The sequence below is a fragment of the Bubalus bubalis genome, chromosome 11 (assembly GCF_019923935.1).
Source record: "Bubalus bubalis isolate 160015118507 breed Murrah chromosome 11, NDDB_SH_1, whole genome shotgun sequence".
NCBI lineage: Eukaryota > Metazoa > Chordata > Mammalia > Artiodactyla > Bovidae > Bubalus > Bubalus bubalis.
In genome coordinates, this window is record NC_059167.1 from 46,664,253 (window position 1) to 46,680,363 (window position 16,111).

Below are 16,111 nucleotides of genomic sequence, written 5' to 3' on the forward strand. Positions count from 1 at the left end.
TCCTTCTCCCACTCCAGTACTTTTGCCTGGAAAATCCCATGGATGAAGGATCCTGGTGGGCTGCGGTCCATGGGGTCCCTGAGAGTTGGACACGACTGAGTGACTTCACTTTCACTTTTCACTTTCATGCATTGGAGAAGGAAATGGCAACCCACTCCAGTGTTCTTGTCTAGAGAATCCCAGGGAGGGATGGGGAAGCATGGTGGGCTGCCGTCTCTGGGGTCGCACAGAGTCGGATACGACTGAAGCGACTTAGCAGCAGCAGCAGTAGCAACAAAAAAGAACCACAACCAGAGGTGTGTCTCAGTTTCTAAAAAGGGACAAAAATCAATAGCAGCTTTAAAGATTTAGGGTTTTATAAATAATTCTGAGAACAAATGTACAATACAATCTTCTTTCTAGGCAATGAAATACCCATGTGACAGAAATCAACTAGGGGCAAAAGCTCTGAGAGAGTTAAGGAAAAAATGGCAAGTTGAAGGGTGGACAAATAGGAATTGTGGAAAATAATTCACATAACCAAATGCTGTGGACTGAAAGTGTGTCAGGACCCCACCCCCAACCCCAACCCATAGGTTGAAATTGTAATCTTCATATGATGGTATTTGGAGATGAGGAATTTGGGACTTTGGGACTTTGGAGATGTAAATGGGGACTATGGGACAGATGAGGTTTGGGAGATGATGAGGTTATGAGATTATAAGAAGAGTTCAAAGATCTAGCTTGCTTGCTTTCCACCATGCTGCTACTGCTGCTACTAAGTTGCTTCAGTCATGTCCAACTCTGTGCGACCCCAGAGATGGCAGCCCACCAGGCTCCCCCAGCCCTGGGATTCTCCAGGCAAGAACACTGGAGTGGGTTGCCATTTCCTTTTCCAAAGCATGAAAGTGAAAAGTGAAAGTGAAGTCGCTCAGTCATGTCCGACTCCTAGCGACCCCATGGACTGCAGCCTACCAGGCTCCTCCAATCCATGGGATTTTCCAGGCAAGAGTACTGGAGTGGGGTGCCATTGCCTTCTCTGCCATATGAGAGTTCAATGAAAAGACAGCCATATGCAACCAGGAAGAGGGCCTTTACCACTCCAGTTTGGGAGTACCTTAATCTCTCTAGCCTCCAAAACAATGAGAAATAAATTTCTGTTGTTTACAAGCCACAGCATCTATGATATTTTTCTAGAAGAGCCCAAGCTAAGTATATATATTTTTAAATTTAGGAATAATTAAGAGATTTTGCTGATAAACTTATCTGAGTTTCTACTGAAGCCAAAATATTCCTCTTAAATGTAGGGTTTCATAAATATTAGAGAATCTATAGAAAAGAGTATCTTATCTTGGTACAAGGCAATGGTAAGGATGCCATCAGAATGCTGGATAAATTTGGCTAGATCTCAGGAAAAGAAATGTTTCACTATTGTAAAAATAATAATGCAGAATATGAAATGTTAACTCAGACCCCAAATTCTGAATTACAGATGAAACTAAAGATATTGATATACATTTTGAGATTTTTTTTTAATGAGTAAGAAAAGCATGAGACATTTGAAAACCATCCTTACCTTTATAAAAGCAGAATTTACTATATTGCTTTTGCTTTTCATATGTAGTCTACTCAACATCCTATAAACAATTCAATGAAACTAATAGAAGAAAAGTAGTAATATCAACTCAAAGTAATTTCATTTAAAAGCTATTTTATACATAGCACAGAAGATAAAGTCTCATATGCTCTCTTTGAATAGTAACTGTTTCCTTCAATCTTTAAATCTCTTTCTATATATAATTATCAACTAAGATAACAAGCATATGTTGCTAAATTACTCGTCAGTCATACCCCTAAGAGATGAAAACTAACTAAAGAGATGGGCTGTAGATATACTAATTTGACTTACTCCAAACACTTTTGGTTCCCACCTATGACTTTTAAATCAGTGGTATCATACTGATGCTTTCCAAACATCATATTAATAAGCTTATAATTGCCCAAAAGGTCAGAAAGGATGTCAGCTGAAAATAACTTAGAATGGGTTTACCACTGAATAGATAAAAGGGGGAAAAAAATGCTTCTTTTCTCTGGAATGATTCTTATATATATTTATATAAAGAATAATCAGCCAAACATGTATTTTGGATATATGTCTCTGTATGGCCACCAAATATTTAAGTCAATTCATTTTAAGGCATACCTATTAAATTGAAACCAATACGTAGAGAATACCCTCACATAATGTAAAATGTAAAGTTAATGAAATGCCTAAGCAAGGACATGCATTATTTCAATTAACTACACACAATAAATTACCATATAGCAGGTAATTGACAAATCAAGTTTGGAGACTATACCTTCAAGAAGTAAGAAGTTGGAGAAATAAGACAAAAATGTCCAAAAAGCCAAAATAGACTTCACAAATCAGAGCTTCAAAATTGAGTGCAAACAGTTATAAATTTTAGTGAAGAGAAGAGATTACAAGATTATGTGTTAATGATGACCAAAAACAATACTTTCCAGTGGAAAGCTTCCACTTCTTGTGGCTTATTACACTCAATTATAATAGAATAAGCGACTGAACTGAACTGAATAATAGAATCTAATCACAGTATTTCCTACTGCTGCTGCTGCTGCTGCTGCTAAGTCGCTTCAATCGTGTCCGACTCTGTGCAACCCCATAGATGGCAGCCCACCAGGCTCCCCCGTCCCTGGGATTCTCCAGGCAAGAACACTGGAGTGGGTTGCCGTTTCCTTTTCCAATGCATGAAAGTGAAAAGTGAAAGTGAAGTCGCTCAGTCGTGTCTGACTCCTCGCAACCCCATGGACTGCAGCCAACCAGCTCCTCCATCCGTGGGATTTTCCAGGCAAGAGTACTGGAGTGGGGTGCCATCACCTTCTCCATTCCCTACTGCAGAGGTTAGAAAACAATGGCCAGAAGACCAAATATTGCCATTTTTATGAATAAAAATCACTAAACCATACAAATGCCCACTTTTTTATGTATTGCCAGTGGATGTTTTGGCATTACAAAGACAAAGTTGAGTAGTTGTAATAGAGACTATATGGCTCATAAAGCTAAAAATACTTATATCTGAACCTTGACAGAAAATGTCTGACAATTCCTGGCCTATTCTAAATGAACAAGAATTTTAAATGTATACAAAATTTTTTTTAGACAAAACCACAATATAAAGATAAAACAGGCAATTTAAGGTGTTCAGTTCAGTTCAGTTCAGTTCAGTCTCTCAGTCATGTCTCTGACTCTTTGCGACCCCATGAATCACAGCACGCCAGGCCTCCCTGTCCATCACCAACTCCCGGAGTTCTCTCAAATCATGTCCATCAAGTCGGGGACGCCATCCAGCCATCTCATCCTCTGTCGTCCCCTTCTCCTCCTGCCCCCAATCCCTCCCAGCATCAGGGTCTTTCCAAATTTAAGGTGTTAAGTCTCTTTGATTCAGGTAAGTTATATTCTAAGAAAGGACCCTTTATTAAGATTGCATTGGATGTTCTTATGCCATCTCTGTGATTTTCCACTACAAATATAAGTTGCTCTCAGAAGTCCAGGGTCAGGTCCAAAGCCTTCTTATTTCCCCGCAAGGCTATAAGACACTCAACTTCTACTGTTCCCACTATATACTCAGTCTCCAAGTATATCAACTTCCCATCATTCCTCTACTCACCATTCATCTTTGTATTCTGAGCCTTTGGACTTAGTGTTTCCCCCAGTAAAATCTGACTCACACATCAAGATTTAGAACCAGCATGACTTTCTACATTCGTTCTGTGAACAGAATGGGTCTCACCATTATAGGGTTCTAGTAGTACTTTGGGATGTAGGTTTATTAAAGCACATGTATTGCATCATAGCTTTTATTAATTTGATGTTAAAAAACTCAGCACCAACTAACAGTTTTCTTGTAGCAGCTATGCAATAGCATCTTCTTTCTGATACTCCCTTTCCTCTAATCCATTTATCCACAGAGCAACCAAAGTGATCTTTTCAAAACATAAATCAGACTACATCATTCCTTTGAAGATAAACCATGAAACCGCTTTCCCCCCCCTCCACTTACTAAAGTAGAACTCAAACTCTGTACTTGGGATTACCACATCCAGCAGAAACTCAAACTCTGTACTTTGGATTAGTGCATCCAACAGCGTCTGCCCCTACCTTACTCTCTAACACTAACTTCTAATTCTCTGATCCACCTCTCCAGTCACACTTGTTTTCTTGACTTCATTTCTGACATCAAGCTCATTCCTAATTAGATCTTTTGCAATAGCTGTTTGCTTTGCCTAGAAACTGTCCCCTCTTCTAACCACATGGCTGGCCCCATCTTGCCATTCAGACAATATAAATGCAATATAAATGCTCCTTCCTCCTGTGACCTTCCCTAACCACTCAGCCTGGAATAAATCCCCAGGCACTGTCACACTGTCTGATGTTAATTCTCCACAAAGCCTTCATCACTATCTAACATCCTTGTTCTTCTTTTAAAAATTATAGTCTAACTCCTACTAGAAATATGTCTAGTATTTCAACAAAGTTGAGATCCCTAGTATGAAGAAGAATGTCTGACAAGGAGAAGGAGTAGACTCTGAAGAGCCATGGGGGAAACTCTGAGTGTGATGGAAGGGGTCTATATTGTGACTCTGATGACAGATAAATTTGTCCAAACCCATAGCTATAAAATTTAAAAAAAATTAAAAAAGAAGAGTGTCTGGCACATAGTAGGTGTTCATTGTATATTTGCTGAATGAACAAAAAAGACTCTGTTCTGCATTCCACCTATAAAACTTACATAACATACAGACATGGCTTTTCTTTCAAGTAGCTTAAGATCTAGTTGGATATTCCCTGGTGGCTCAGCGGTAAAGCATCCACCTCCAGCGCAGGAGCTGGATGACCTTAGATGCAGGATCAATCCCTAGGTCAGAAAGATGCCCTGGAGGAGAGTATGGCAACCCACTCCAGTGTTCTTTCCCGGAGAACCCCATGGACAGAGGAGCCTGGGGAACTATAGTCCATTGGTTCACAAAGAATCAGACATGATGAAGTGACTTAGCACATATGCATAAGATCTAGTTGAGAAGATGAGTTGTATGTATGCTTGTAAAATAGCTAGGCAATCCATAATTAGCTTACAAGTATTTAATTAGCCAATGCATGTTTAATAGCATGCATATATTGTAGTATGGGTAGGATTTAACAAGGTGGAGAGAAGAGCATCTCTGTACATTGGATTAGGCAGGGAGAGATACATGCAGAGTGGAATCAGTAGGACAGCCATGTGGAGGGGCACTGGCCTTCCTGCCATTACCAAGACATCTTCTCCCTGGAGGAAGAAAAACTCTTACAAGAAAGAAGAGCAAATTCCATGAGGGTTGGTATCTCCGGGAGCTTTAACACAGCATGCTACCCTACATTCCCACAGTAAGGAGTTACTCAAAGCATTTACTGTCATACACATCATGGGTAGAATCAGCCCTCTCTTCACCAACCTCTGATGAGAGGTTCAGCACATTTCAAATGATCTATGAAGGTAGGAAGTGATATTTGCCACTTGAGGGATGGAGGATTGTGCCAGAGACTTTGCATCTGGGAAATGAAACATAAATCAGGCCTCTTCATATTTATTACACTTACATTTCTAAAAGTTATTACAAATCTGTTGATTAGATTGTTGCTGGCTTTGGGGGTTTTGTATCAAGGGGAGGGCTTAGTAAAGTAATTATTTGAGGGAAGCAGAGGGCTCTTGATATACAGTACAATCCTCAGGCTATTTTTGAGTGCTTATTTTAGATAACTTTGTTACAAGAAAAAGGAGTCTGAATTTAAGGCAATAATAGAAACTTTTCTAGTGTAAGAAACCACATTGCCTTTTAATCTTCCTTTTCTGAGTCTATATCAGTTTACCTATCTTACCTATAGTGGACCATTCCTCCCTCGTATGCTAAATATCCTAAATTTCATGACCAGTTTTAACACATTTTTTCTTATAAAGTATTGAATTGATTTGGACTGGTCTCAATATCAGTATGCCTTTCAAACTTTTGAATTGATTGAAAACTTGTGTCTAAATATTGATGGGGTAGAAGTTGTATTTCAACAACCTCTTTGATATCACTATTTTTTTTTTTTTTAACTAGGTCACTTCCCTTTGTAAGATCAAGTCACAGGTAAAAACCCAATTTGGACTTCAAGCAATCGACTGACAAAGTAAATATGCAGGGTGAAGAGGGGAGGCGGATCACTGTCCCCTTTGAGATTATACTGTTGGGAAAGTGGAGAAGATAAAAAATGAAATAAAAAGGATGTTGAGACAGAGAATAAGGGGACGTGGGATGCTACTTATTTTATGAGAAAGTGACATTGAAGCTTGGACTTTAAGGTAAAGAATCAGAGGGAAAATATTCTGGCAGATGATAAGTAGTAGGGGAATATGAGTTACTTTAATGAGACCAAGTAGCTAGAGATTAAATATCTATGTTATGGTCCCAGATCTATAGTTGATGTTTTTCAATATCTTTTTCTTTACAATTTTGGGTTTTATTCCCAGGATGATTGCAAGTCAGATGAATAAAAATGGAAGGTCCACTTCTGAAGCCATTTTCTTCCCATCTAAGGTCATGCTGGTGGAATGACCAAAGATCAGTTCATAAACTGTATTGTGTATCTGACAGATTGGGAAATCATTCAGCTGAAGAATATGTGCAATCTCCAGCCCAAGATAAGTATCAAAGTCAAATTTAAAACTCAGAAAGTATGCTAAGAGTAGATCTTGTCTCCAATTTAGGAGCTACAATATAAATTACATAAGAATAGTAATAATTAGCAATTTTAATTTTATGAACATCCTGAAATTTTAAAGGAGATATTTTCCAGTGTTGATTGCTCGTCCAGGTGTCCAGCATGTGAAACTCCCTGAAGGAACAGACAGGGTGAAGAGGTCCAAAAGAGAAACAAGAGTTTGATTCAAATTTCAGAAATGATTAGTACCAGTACAGCTAATCAGGACAGCTAACAACTTAATCAGATGTGGAATGTTCCAGAACTGGAAGAAGAGAGAAGTGATTCAGCAGTCACTCTGAGTTAGAATGATTCCATCTATAGGTAAAATTGTAAGATTGCCCTCAATATTCTTAGACCATACTGAAGCATATCTTCTTCCATTTACTCAACCAAATGGTAATCTAGGTGCTGCCATGAAGGAACTGTGCTGATATAACTAAGGTTCCAAATCAGCTGACCTTAAGATAAGAAAATTATCTTAGTTATCCTGAGTTAATCACATTGAGTTTTTGAAAGTAGAGACTTTTTTATAGATGGTGGCTGAGGGAGAAATCAGAGACTTAAGAGTACTAAATGAATTCCATTCATAAGAAGTTTTCCATTGCTGTCCTGAAGATGAAAAGGACTATATGGCAAGGAATGTGTGCCCCCTCCCAGGTTGACAGCCAACAAGAAAACAGGGACCCCGGTCCTATAACCACAAAGAACTAATTTCTGACAATAACCTGAATAAGCTTGCAAGAGGACCTCAGCCTCAGATGATGTAGTAATTGCAGCCCACATCTGGATTTTATTCATGTAAGACCCTGAACAAAGAAGCCAATGTCACACAGATTTCTGGCATAAAAATGTAATACTGTAAAGCAAATATATTCCAATAAACAAAACTAAGATCATGGCATCAGGTCCCATCACTTCATGGGAAATAGATGGGGAAACTGGAAACAATGGCTGACTTTATTTTTCTGGGCTCCAAAATCACTGCCAATGGTGACTGCAGCCATGAAATTAAAAGATGCTCACTCCTTGGAAGGAAAGTTATGACCAACCTAGACAGCATATTAAAAAGCAGAGACATTACTTTGTCAACAAAGGTCCGTCTAGTCAAGGCTATGGTTTTTCCAGTAGTCATGTATGGATGTGAGAGTTGGACTATAAAGAAAGCTGAGTGCCGAAGAATTGATGCCTTTGAACTGTGGTGTTGGAGAAGACTCTTGAGAGTCCCTTAGACTGCAAGGAGATCCAACCAGTCCATTCTAAAGGAGATCAGTCCTGGATGTTCATTGGAAGGACTGACGTTGAAGCTGAAACTGCAATACTTTGGCCACCTGATGTGAAGAGCTGACTCATTTGAAGAGACCCTGATGCTGGGAAAGATTGAGGGCAGGAGGAGAAGGGGACGACAGAGGATGAGATGGTTGGATGGCATCACCGACTCAATGGACATGGGTTTGGGTGGACTCTGGGAGTTGGTGATGGACAGGGAGGCCTGGTGTGCTGCGGCTCATGGGGTCTCAAAGAGTTGGACATGACTGAGTGACTGAACTGAACTGAAACAATTGTTATAAAAAATAAAATAAAAACCATCATGTCCCAGATATTACGTGAAAACAAACAAAAAAAATAATAAAATTTTAGTTTTATTTGGATGTGCATGAAGTTAAACATGTGTATAAGAAAGGCCTTGTTACCAAGCAGCCTCTTATGACCCTTTAAAAAATATCTGGTAGGGATAATCGTACATGGACTGAAAGCTTAGGCAGGATATTTCGACTTATGATAAAACAACTATTTCCAGAGTATTATGAACTTCATAATATGTAAAAAATTACAAATAACATAATTTATGTCATTATTTGTATTTATTACCATGAATACCATATGAAGATACAGAGAACTAGTTGTACCTTCAGGATGTCACTATCAAAACCCAGTTCAGAAAAATGGATGAGAATATTAGCTGGATATATTTTTTAATAATTTCATGCTTTAAGGTCAAATGAATAAAGCTAGTCTTAATACATTTTTTTAAGCAACTTAGGGGAGATATTCTGTGAGAATAGATGCTTTTATTTTATGAAAATTTATGAAAATTTTATGAAAATTGCTTCATGTTACATTTTTGCATTTGTTGCTCTCTTAGGGCCAGTTTCAATATAAGTCATTGGTACAGAAGTAGCGCTCCTGTTGGGATTCCTTTAAATGGGTCCAGTTGGTACTCTCAGTCAGTAAGCGATATGATCACAACTTTCAAAAAGAAAGTTTTTATTATCTTTGTTTTTTTCCTTGTTATAAGCCATTAACCCTTTTAGTTAACTCAAAATCTGAATTTCTACAAACTTCATTTTTTTACCCTTCAAGGTATCATCAAAAATGGGATATAAACAGAGATTATTCCTGATATCAGACAGTGACTTGGTAACCAAGCTTCTGTAAAGGGGTAACATTTACCATCACATTTTAACCAGCAAATATGCTCAATAACAGAACATCCAAATCCATTAAAGTGACTTTTCATCCCAGGAGATTCAGGCCTCTTTCAGTAAGTTGACTAGGTCTATCTTTAGATCCTACAAGAAGCTGGCCTTAACAACTTTGGAAAGCCACAGGGTTTTGTTTTTCAATTGCAACTGAAGAAAGAAAAGTAGGAAAGAACAGAAGAAATGAGAGAGAAACAAAAGGTCTCTAAATGGTTATGGGTGTGTAATATGGTGTGTACATTATTACATAATTCATACTTTCTAATATATGTCCATAAAACTACTGATGATAATGGAGACAAATTTAAAGACATGCTTTAATAAATTATGCTACTCTGTCCCTAGATTAATCCAAATGCAAAATAAAAATGCCTGCTATGTTTAACTTTTATTTAAGTTTCTAAGCTAGAATCCTCACCCACAAGTTAAATGATGACTAAAATTGGAATATTTAACTCAAGAAGAAAGTTATAATCCTAGATTTCCATGTTTCTAACAGGGTTGATTAATATTATGGGGTGTGGGAAAAGCTACTGAGGTATATCTAGGCTAAATCTAGCACTAAAGAATAGCATAAACATTTATTTAGTGAAAAGGTTTACTTTAGAATTAACAGAAGAGATAACAATTTGTAAAATCAAAGCAGAACCAACCCTTCCTCTGGAAGAAATGAGAACTGCCTATCAGCAATTACAAAAACAGTAACATTGACCTTGAATCAGCCTTAAAGGTCTTAGTACACAATTATATTATCAGCTTTATGAATTTTCAGTTGCTATCTCAGTCACAAATTGAATACATGCAGAGCTGGTTAGTAATAGGAAGACAACTATTTTAACAGCTCTCACTGAAATAGGCAATTGAAAAAGTATTTATTATACCAGCTTTTTTCATGTTAAAAATGATAGCTTTTTCAAATCCTGCTTAGCACACCTTAGATGAAAACTTAATGACATCTCAAGTAAACAATAAAAGTTCAAAATCAAATTCAGTCAAAACTAATAATTATCTAAATAAATTATATTTTCAATTTAAGTAAACTATATCTGTATCAGTCAGCTGAAGGGTTTTTATACCAGGACATTTTTAAAACTAAATATCAGGATTCAAAGTAAACTCTTGAAATTTATTCTCATCTTGAGTATATAATTTCACTTCCTCTTCTGTATCTTAAATATAACAGCTAGCAACAGCAGAAAAACCGAATGAAAAAAGTCCTTGTGTGTGGTTACTGTAATTAACAGATTCAATATCTATTACTGCCAGTCAGGTATCATAGCAACCCTGTATTGCTGAAAACCGCAAGAAAAATCTTCAAAACCAGCAAGACTCTGCTTTAGGGAAATCTTCAACAACACAGGGGACATTACTGCTGTCAGCGTCTGTGGGTGTTGCTATGGGCACAGTCACAAAGAACCCTGCCATCTATACAAAAAGGTACACACACAGAGAAGATGGGAGGATACCAAAGATAAATTGATAAGAAAATAAAAAAGAAGAAATAATTGCACTGGCAATATACAATAGGCACACAATTTTGAGCCCATGTTTTACACTAATTCTTTTCTACTGTAGCTGGAGAATCCAAATTCAACTTAACTGTAATTGTGACTAAACATGAACCAGAGGGTGGAAATAATATCCTAAAACTCTGTACTTGTAACCATTTATCACACCTTAATTTGAAACTCAAAGAGAATTGCATTTAAAATAATATTTAAACTTCCACTTATAAACCCTCGATAGTCGTTTATAAATCTACAGAAGAGAAAAGAACAGGTTACCATGAACAAGAACCCAATATTGATTTTTCGGCAGTGCAGTAAGGCATCTCCATTCTATTTGGCTGCTGTCAAAGCCACTCTTTAACAGCTGGAGTCAAATTGCACTATTTACAGCAAGAGCCCTTGTCAAGTGGACCATAAGTAGCCTAACAATACACTATTCAAATGGCACTTTGCCACACAAATTGCTGACTTGATGAATAACCTATGTCAATGACTATGGCTAATATAAAAGTTTCATTTTTATGAGAGGTTTTACATTCGCACATTAAGTAAGCTTTCTTTGAAGAACTATTAGGCTATATATTTCAGGCCTTTGGACGCTGAAAATAATTAAAATCTGTTTAAATACATCAAGGGAACTTGACAACATTAATATGGATCCGGTGTTAACTACATTTGTCACACAGTCAGAACAGTGCCCTTCTGTTCCTGGCACTCCCCACCGGCACGTGCAGCACAATGCCGGGCTCAGACCAGCCGCGCACCGTGAAATAGCAGCATTTTCCTTTTGTGCCTTGATTTACATGGCCAACAAATGTTTAGATACAAGCAAGGCTTTGAAGTCCTGTGAGGAAATCCAGGGTTGCTTCTGCATGCAAGGCAGACAGCTGGACTCATTTTAATAGTGCCGCTCCGACTTTTCATAGAGACTCTGAGACCTCCTGAATTAGTTTTGGAACAAAGCTGTGATATGCTTTGCAGAGTTTTCCTCAACATTGAGGGAACTTTCTATCAAAAGTGCTTAAACTCATGCCACAAAGTGAGAAAGGAGATATCCTTCATAGAACAACTACAAAAAATCACATGTTACAGAAATTTTTTGATTTGATAGTTAAAATTATTATATAAAATGCTTATGAGAAATGGCTATACTCTGTTAAAGACTTGCATCACCTCACATGTGTTCAAAAAGCAAATGGCCTATATTTCTCTATTGTTTTTCTTTATTCTGTCTCACCAGGAATGGTGATATCATTTAGGCACTAAGTTTTAAGTTGGGATTCACTAAACCAAACTCTTCAAAACAAAAATCTTAATTCAATGTTTATAGATAAATTCCTATGTTTTCATGAAGGGCTTATATGTATAGTAATAAAAATCTGTTTCCTTTTAAAATTATATAAAATTGATGCAAAATATTACCTACATTAGAAAAAAATAGCCATATGCTGCTTATTATATTAAAAAGAATATACTAAAAATTACTAATCAAAATGTGAAGATTATCATTCTATACTGAGGATTTATCCTTATATAACACACTTATTTTCAAATAAATATTTTTTCTTTTTTATAATAACAATTTTGATAGTATATTATAGATAGTTTAGTGAAAACAGAATTAACCTGCAACATGTAATATTGCCACAATGAATTATTATTTCATATTGATACACATAAATTTTTAGGAGAAAATTTCAAATTCCACCATCAAGAAACAACTCTAGTTTCATTTTGATTATGTTTCTGTGTCATAAAATGTAGAAGAACTAATGTTCCATTCTATTAAAATAATAAGTAGTACTGGGATCCAGTTCTCTACTGGGGGCCTACCAGTATACCATCTGTGTTTTACAGGAGGTAGCAAGATAAAGCTCTAATAAGATTTTTCAGCAAATGTCACCAAACAGGCATCACTCTAAAGTCAAATAAAGATTAAAAAAATCCAAACATATTTCTCAAAAGCTTAATTGGAATATTTATAAATGGATTATTTATAACCAATTTTATATATTTAGATAATGATGCATATTTAAATGCATTATTTAAAGAAAATTTTATTTTAAAAAACTCACTTGGATTAGAAAGTATAATGCACACATTTGTTTTCTACAAAGGGCAGATTTTCAAACATATGAATTCCATTAATGCCATCAGGGAACAGAGTGATACAAGGTCTTTTGGATTATATTTCTCATAGTGGAGAAGAAGCTGGGATAAGTTGCTTCATTAAAAATTTAGATATCTAAGGAGATGGCAGGTATTGCTGTTTTGCCAGTACTCCTCCAAGTACCTCATGATTTCCAAGTCTAGAGAGGGCTGACTAGATCAGAAATTGGCAAATAATGGATAATGAGTATCAAATCTGGTCCACTGCCTGTTTTTGTAAATAAAGTTTTATCTAAACACAGCCACATTCATTTGTTTAAGAATTGTCTATGGTGGCTTCTCTGCTGCAAGAACTGAGTCAAATAGTTCAAATAGCAAAAATATGGCCTATAAGGCCTAAAATATTTACCATCTGGTCCTTTACAAACAAGTTTGCTTATTCCTGGTCTAGTTCAACATTTGTCCCTAAATATTTCAACATAAATAAAATGCAAACTACATGTGTAATTTTAAAATGCCTAGTAGCCATATTGAAAAAAATAAAAAGAAACAGGTGAAATTGATTTTAATAACATATTTTATTTAAGCCTACATATCCAAAATATCGTTTTAACATATGGTGCTAGCCAAATTTCAAATGCTCAATAGCTATATATGGTTAATGACTGCCATATTAAACCTTGTAACTTGAAGTAAGCAACCAGTTGGAGCTTTTGGGGACCCGTTCTACAGAAAATAAGTTTTTTGTTTTTTTTTTTAAAGACATTTCCAGGACATTACAATCGGTCTAAATTGTGGCAGTTCAAAAATCCTGATTATTTTTTCACTCATTTTACAGACAAGAAGTGCAGAAAAAAAAAATTTTAAACCAACCAACTGACTAATAGACAAAAAAGGACTTCCCTCATTAAAATCTGATGAGGTAACAAAGAGTTCTGCCATGTACAGATGATTTTAGTAAGGTTGTTTATTTTCTACCTTAAAGCTAAATTCCTCCTACTGCAATTTAAACAGTTTCTATCTTATTTTATCCTCAGCTGAATCTGAGAAAAGCAGTTCCCCATCACTAATATGATATTGTATTCCTTTAAATCCTTTAAGACTCTGGCCCTCTCCTACCCGCAAAGATTTTTCTTTATCTAGCTGCACATAATCGACTCCTCTAGCATGTCAAATTGGACCCATTTTTAAAACGTTTTATTGTATTTGTTGTTCTCTTTAAAACCTTCCCCTAAATCTATATGCACTCTTCAAATGCAAGAAGGAAAAGCGAATACAGAATCCTAATAAATGCCAAATATTACATGTTGTTCTTCCATTTAAACAATTCATGGTACCATTTGAAAATATTTCACTTGTTTCTCACTGAAGTCTATATCAAAAAATTCTGAAACACAGAGTTACCCTACATATTTCTAAATTTCAGACTTATCGTCTTTTTCCCCAGCTCTGAAATGAGTGTGATTTCATTCCTATCTTTAAATCTGACTTTTTTTCTTTTGAAAACTAATAAAACATTTTATTATATTAACAAAAAGGAGGATGGGGAATTTATAAGCATTCTTGAAATTTTATGCTTATCAAATTTATCAATAAAAGATTAAGATAGAGACTTCCCTTGTGGCCCTGTGGCTAAGACTCCACACTCTCAAAGTAGGGCAATTCGATCCCTGGTCAGGGAACTAGATCCCATTTGCTGCAACTGAGAGTTCACATGCTATAACTGAAGATCCTGCATGCCGCAACTAAGACTGATGCAGTGCCCCCCCCCCCAAAAAATTAAGATAAAACAGTCTTAAAGGCTTAAATCTAAGAGGATGAGATGAAGATATGAAGTACATAATTGGAGAAGCTCTAACTTATAAGAAGCACAAATAAAAATAGCTCTATTTAACAGTAAGCTCAATAATAAAAGTATAGCATATAGAACAAAGGAGGTGATAGTCCTGTCTAATTCAATTCTCCAGCTGTGTTGAGAGTAAAAATTGGGGATTATAGTCATCCAGGTAAAGGGTAGCAGCTAGGAAATAAAGTTGGAATCAACCTAAGAGTAGGAAAACAAGACCCTAGGATTTTACTACTTTTTGGAGTCAAAAGACAGAAACAAAATTACATAAAGAAATATATACTGTTATCACCACCTAAAAGGTAGCTCTGAAGTCCTCCAAGAAACTGAATGAAATAGCAATCAGTTTACCTTCTGGGAATTAAACTAGTAAAATAGGCACTTGATAAATGAGATGTGCTCCTGCAGATCCTAGGCACCTGGCATGCATGAGTCAAGAGACATATCCAAGTTCCCATCTACTGTTCTGGCATATAATTTCCACTATAAGATACAGATTCTATTGTGAACAAAAAGCAACAAGTCACATTAAGATGGAATACACGGCAGTCTGATGGTCTTACTCACTGGGCTTTGATTACCTCCGTCTTAAAATACGTAATAGGAGTGTGGTTCAATCTCCCACTTAGGAGAGACTAAGACCCTATCACTTTCAACTTCAGTTATGAATGTTAAAAATTTTAGTATATTGATATAATTGTCCTTATAAAACATGACTCCTTGGGAATTCCTTGGGAGTCTAGTGGTTAAGGCTCTGAGCTTCCACTGCAGGGGGCACAGGCTGGATCTCTGGTCAGGGAAATAAGGTCCCACTTTCTACACAGGGCCACAAAGCCAACAAAAACCCCATGATTTCTTTAAATAAGAACATGAAAAACAGATTTGGAAAATCTGAAAACAATTATACTCAAGAAAGAAGAAATGAAAAAAAAAAAAAAAAAAGCTGCAGCCAAATCGCTGGTTTTAACACCTGCAGGAGAAAGCATAGAAGTAGGTGGCCTAAATGGAGTGGAGTCTTAAAGAGGGAAATCAAAATTTAGAAAATTTTCAGTGTATACCAGCCTTGACCAATAGAGAAAGTACCGTGATGGGGTGACAGCAACCATTGCATTAGCTTTTCAGAGCTCAGGGCTCTGACTTGAAGCCCATCAAGGAATCCTCTGTTAAAATTCCACTTCCCCTTTCTCCCCTACGCTATGTAGCTTTGCTACAGTGAGACTGTGCTGAGCAATGAACTGCAATCATATTTATCATTGTAAATTAAATAACTGTCATTCTAGTTTACGTAGTCACTTCTTGGGTGTTTGGTTAGTGTGATTCAGTTCTCAAAAGATTGACAAACACTGACCTCAATGATAAAATCTAAACCTAGTCTTCAAACCTAAAA

General features: G+C 36.4%; 1 protein-coding gene across 1 annotated transcript in view; it reads right to left on the reverse strand.

Moving 5' to 3' along the window:
• Positions 1 to 16,111, reverse strand: part of WDR72 (WD repeat domain 72) — a 227,192-nt gene that overhangs the window by 120,015 nt on the left and 91,066 nt on the right. The window lies entirely within an intron of this gene.